This window comes from Geospiza fortis, unplaced genomic scaffold (assembly GCF_000277835.1).
Source record: "Geospiza fortis unplaced genomic scaffold, GeoFor_1.0 scaffold157, whole genome shotgun sequence".
In the NCBI taxonomy this organism is placed as follows: Eukaryota; Metazoa; Chordata; class Aves; order Passeriformes; family Thraupidae; genus Geospiza; species Geospiza fortis.
The window spans coordinates 8,116,868-8,122,400 of record NW_005054314.1 but is presented as its reverse complement, the minus strand read 5'-3'; positions in this window follow the sequence as shown (position 1 = coordinate 8,122,400).

Below are 5,533 nucleotides of genomic sequence, written 5' to 3'. Positions count from 1 at the left end.
GTGCTGCTGAAGGGGCCCAGATGGCCACTGCAGTTGCAGATGGGAGTCACTTGGCACTGGGGAGATGGCACTGCATTACCAGCAGGGTAGGGCCCACAGCCCATCTTCCAAGGGAGATCTTTTGGGATGAAAGCAGTGGGGAAAGCTTGGCCAATCCTTTTGGAGGAACAGAGTGAGTAGTGGCATACCCAGACTGCTCCATTCCCACAGCACCAGGGTGCCAGAAGAGAGATGGAGGTGAAAATTGCTCCATTCCTCAACCCAGCATCTGAGTGCAGCATCCCCCGGGCAGGCTCATCCCTAATACTCTTCCACTGGAGAGGAGAGCAACTGGAACCCCAACAGGACAAGCTCAGCAAGGCTTCCAGCCCTCCAGACCTGGATACCCTCCATGCTTTGCAGGAAATAAAAGCAGCAGGTGATGCTTAAGTCCTCCAGAGAGGAGTGTGGTGATGCTCTCCTTTCCCTCTGCCCTCAGGAGGTTGCAGCCCAGCAGGCCCAATGGCCATGGGTGCAAGAGAGGGCCCAGAGCCTTCCAGGCTGGGCAGGATGGAAATAGGATTCACTCCTTTCCTTGAGGGCTGTGGTGTCCCCATGGCACAGTGAGTGCTCCAATGACCCACCTGCCATGGCAGAATGGACCCTGCAGGGCAGGGGGACATGGGCAGGAGGCCAGCGCTGCCTTCTGAAATCAGACCCAGACAGAAACCCCTGCTGTGATCCCTGGCCTGGCTCCTCAGGCACCACTCATCCCCCTCTTCCTCGCAGGACTGACCGGCAGCATCACCCTCTGAGCCCCACAGAGTGCTCAGGCACATGCACCCATTCCACAGATGGGGCAAGCAGAGAACTGGCCCCAGGTCACCCCATGAGGGGACTGAGGGACCCACAAGGACAGGCTGAGCCAGCTCCATCCCATTGCCAGCCCTGTGCATGCCTCCCCTGCCGTGGGGTTCCCCATGGGTTCCCACCATGTGTCCAGGCCAGACTTGCTTTGGGGGAGGCCCCATTTGGAGGCACCCTGGGCTCCCCCTGCACTGCACTGCACTGCACTGAGGCAGTGCCAATCAGGGAGGTACCAGTGTCTGAGCAGCACCCACAGGCACTGGGTGACCATGCCAGCCTCCTGCAGGGGTGGGTTTTTAAACAGCATCGATCTTCCTACGCAAATAAAGCTTTCTGGGATTTTCGGCACTGTGTGCTGCGGATTTGTCTCTGCCAAGAACACTGCAGCCAGCTCCCACTCACAGTGTGGGGAGGGGACAAGGGCACAATGCCCTGTGGGGACAGGAGCCCTGACCCACCATTATACCCATACAGATATCATTACCTCTCCACGGGTGATTTTTCTGACACAGCTGATCACTGTCACATTTAACTCCCATGTGGGAGATGCCAGGAGGGCTGGGCAGGAGCTCCCTGCAAGCCCTCAGCCCCAAACCTCATCACTTTCTGTCCCCACCCAGCTCTGTGGGGTGCTCCCCACAGTCACCCCAGCCCTTTTCACCCACCCAGGCTTGGCCAGGGGACAGGACCCAAGATGAGGCGGAGCTGGGGGGGGTCCCAGCTCTGTGGTGGGGCTCAGACACCCGAGCATGTGCAGCATCCCCAGGGCAAACCTCCCTGCATGGCCCCTCAGCCCCTTCACTCGGCTCGCTGGGCAGGAGCCAAGTTTACAGAGCTGCCAGCTGTCCTGGGGGGCTTACGCCAGCCCTGCAGTGCCACCCGGGGCCGGGGCTTTTGTCCCCAGCTGGTGCAGGGGTGGGCAGAGCCCGCAGCTGAGGGCTGAGAGCCCGAGCAAACATCAATCTCCCTCTGTGCTCCCGGCCAAGTCTCACAGAGCAGCTCTGTTGGTACCTCGCAGCCCCATCGCCCTTCTGGGGCAGGGAGGAGAGAATGCAAGCTGCACCACGCTGCTTTGGGGCTGGGGTTGTTCTTTAGGTGGGACAAACGAAGCTTCCCCGGGGTCTTGCTGCTGTCCCCACCCCAAACTGAGAGGACACAGCCAAGGGGAGAGCTGTGAGGTATTTCACACCAGTACTGTGTCCCCAATTCCTTCACTCCCTGCTCTGGAGTCAGGACATCACATCTGGGCACTCAGACAAACACTGTAGTCAGCCCTGAGCCATTCAGCTCCAGGAGCCAGCACATTAGCAAAAAAAAAAGAAAATGTAAAAACCCAACACATCCCTCCCAAGACAAGCCCCCAGGTCCCAGGCACTGCTCAAGCAAGGTGGGGAGCTCATTTCTGGCATCACACTTGGAAAGGCATAAGGGTAGCACCACCCCATGGCTCTGCAGGTATTTGTGGTTCAGTGTTCCTGGGGGCAGTTTCATAGTTGGGAGCAGCACTCAGGCCCTGCCTTTGGTACTCCCAGCAGCCCAGTTTGAACTGGGAGTCACTGGGACACCCTCACAGCTGCAGGGCTGCCACTGCCCTCCAGCACAAAGCTCCAGTGGGTCCCTCACATCTTGGGAGGGGGGTTCTGAGCTCCATGTCCTCTCACAGCATGGCCAGGGACCAACCCAGGTGGCTCAGCCCCTCAGCAAAGCCCGCAGTCTTTGGACAGAATCAGTTTTTTATTTCCTGTTCAAGGCTGTGCATTGGTGGGTGCATCCCAGCCACCAGACAGCAGCTGTGGGCACAGGACCAACAGCCATGGCCAAGTTAATTGCTGGTTTAAAAGGAAGTTAATGAAGTTAACACCAGGTTAATGGAACTCCCAGACAGCAAAATGAGCATCAGCAGCATTGGCAGCTTCCCAGCTCCTGCCTGCAGCAGGGCCAGGAGCACACACAGGTTGGGGACAGCACGGTCCCTTGCCAGCCCCAAGGGCTCCTTGGGGGCCGTGTGGGGCCAAGGAAATGAGCCTTTGGCTGGGCACTGCAGTGACATGTCAGCCTGGCCCCTGCCCCACAACCACAGACAGCCTGAGCCTGCTGGCACTGAGCTCTGCTGCTGTCCCTGGCAGCATCAGGGTGTCAAACCTTCCCTTCTTCCCCCTCTCCCTCACCAGGGCCTCTGCCCCCTTCCACAGCCTGGAGCTCCTGTGGGGCAACTCCAAGTGCCAGAGGTTCAGCAAAGCATCCTGTGCACACAAAGCAGTGCCTGCATGACAGCCTGTCCCACATTGATCCCAGCCCCAAGGCCAGGGCAATGCCACAGGAACAGCTGACAGCTCTTCTGGGGCTCTGAGCAGCCTTTGAACATGGCCTGAGCACAGAATTCTTTTAAAGAAAATAGCAAGCTCCAAAAGTCACCCAGGCAGCCCTGAGCAGGCCAGGGCTGCCCCTTTACAAGGGGGGAAATGGACACAAGGGGGAAAATGGACACAAGAGGAAAGCACCAGGAGCTGGACTGGCACTGTGCCCTGCTGGAATCGGCCATGCCACGGGCACAGGGCCCTAACAGGACCTCCATGGGGACAGGAGCCTGCTGGCACAGGGAAGGTCCAGGTGCAGGGTGCTGGGCAGTGTGGCTGTGCCAGCACCCCAGCCCTCAGCACAGCCCTGCAAGAGCTGTCCCCCCAACAGAGCATCCCCTGAACCACCAGTGCATCCCGTGCCACCCAAGCTGTGGCATCACACCACAGCCTGTCACCTCCAGCTGCTCTGAGAGGCTGCACCACAGCCCTGCCAAACCCCACAGCACCACCCCACAGCATGGCTTGGGGACCAGCCTGCCCCACTCTGGGACACCATGCAGCCCACACAGCATCCCAGAGCTCCCCATCCCAAGGGGTGTGGGGGTGCCAGGTACTCCTGGGGACAGGCAGGATACCTGGGAAGCAGCAGTGAGGGAGTGCTGGAGCACAGAGACCAGCAGGGATCAGCCCTGCAGCACCCAGTGCTCCGGCAATAGGGGATAACTGCCCAGCTCTGGAGAATCGTTTAGCACAAGAGAAAACAAAGCCATGAGGTTTTCCAGCCTCCAGAGTGTCTTGTTTTGCCCCACTTTGAGAGATCTCTGCGCTTCAGCTCCCCGAGGGACAGGGGGAGGACCCCAGCACTGAAACAAGGAGTGATTATCAGCCCCCGGGCTCTGAGCAGCTTTTGTTCCCTGGCTGTGGCACAGCAGGGATGGAAGGACACCTAGCGAGCTGCCTCGGTGGCACCCTGAGCCCTGCGATGGCCACAGCCCTGCTGTGCTCCCATCCTGCCCCTCCTCCTGCCCTGGTGGGGCCCACAGAGCCCTAGGGGGCTCCAGGGCTGGTCCAGCCCTGGGGGCAGGCACAGGGGACAACTGGCTCCTCACATCCCATTTCCCACGGCTGCCTTGGCAGCAGGAGCCTCCAGTCTCCTTGACAGGCCACACATGCTACCAAGGCTGCTCATGGCTGTGTTACTGCTGCAAAAACAGGGGTTAAATCCAGGGCTCAGCTCAGACATGCTGGCTGGCACACAGGTGCCCTTTACAGCTCTCCAGGTCCTGCTGACACCAGCACTGCCCCTTTCCAGAGGTTCTCATCTCAACTCAGTCACATGTAACTGGTGCAAATGGGGTGATGCCCAGTGACCATGACTTATTCTTGTGGCTGAACTTGTTGGAGAGAGACCAAAATCTTTGAGTGCAAAGATGTGGATGGGCCCAAGCATCGCAAGCAGAGACAGGCTGGATCCAACACCACGGAGTCCACACACACAGGCAGAGAGGCAGCAGACAGCCTGGCAATAATCCACACTCTGGATTGGGCTGAATCTGATCAAAGAGCACAGGGAGAGGTGCTTGGGAGGAGGGCTCATTCAGGAGCTTCTCACAGAGTTTTTGAAGCAGACCTGAAAGCCCAGGGCCAAAACCAAGTCCTGAGCCCATGGGGTGCAACCTCTCTTCCCCAGGACCCTGTGCTGACAGAACACACAGAGACCCACACCCTGCACTCACAGCAGCCCACAGGCCCTCAGGCAGCCCCCACACTGCTGAGCACACAGAATCATTGAGGGTGGAGAAGATCTCTGAGACTGAGTCTAACCTATGCAAACCAGAGCATGGCACTGATTGTCATGTCCAGTCCTTGAACACCTCCAGGGACATTGACTCCACTTTGCTGGGCAGCCCATTCCTATGCCTAATCACCCCTTCTGTGAAGAAATGACTCCTGATGTGCACCCTGAACCTCCCCCGGCCCAGCCTGAGATCCCGTCCCTGTGATCCCGTCCCCGTTCCCCGGGAGCAGAGCCTGACCCACCCGGCTCCCCCTCCTGCCGGGAGTCGTGGAGAGCCACTGGGACACCCCTGAGCCTGCTCTTCTCCAGGCTGAGCCCCCACACCTCCCTCAGCCTCTCCTCACGGGATTTGTGCTCCAGACCCTTCCCCAGCTTTATTCCTTCAGCAGCTCCGTGTCCTTCCCGAGCTGAGGGGCCAGAGCTGGGCACGGGTGTGGCCTCAGCAGTGCCCAGCACAGGGGGACAAACACTGCTCTGGCCCTGCTGGCCACTCTGTTGCGGTACTGGTCGGGTGCCAGCGGTCTCTCGGCCAGCTGGGCCCGCTTCACACGGCCGGTGCCGCCCGGGCGCGGCTCCCCCGGCAGCTCCG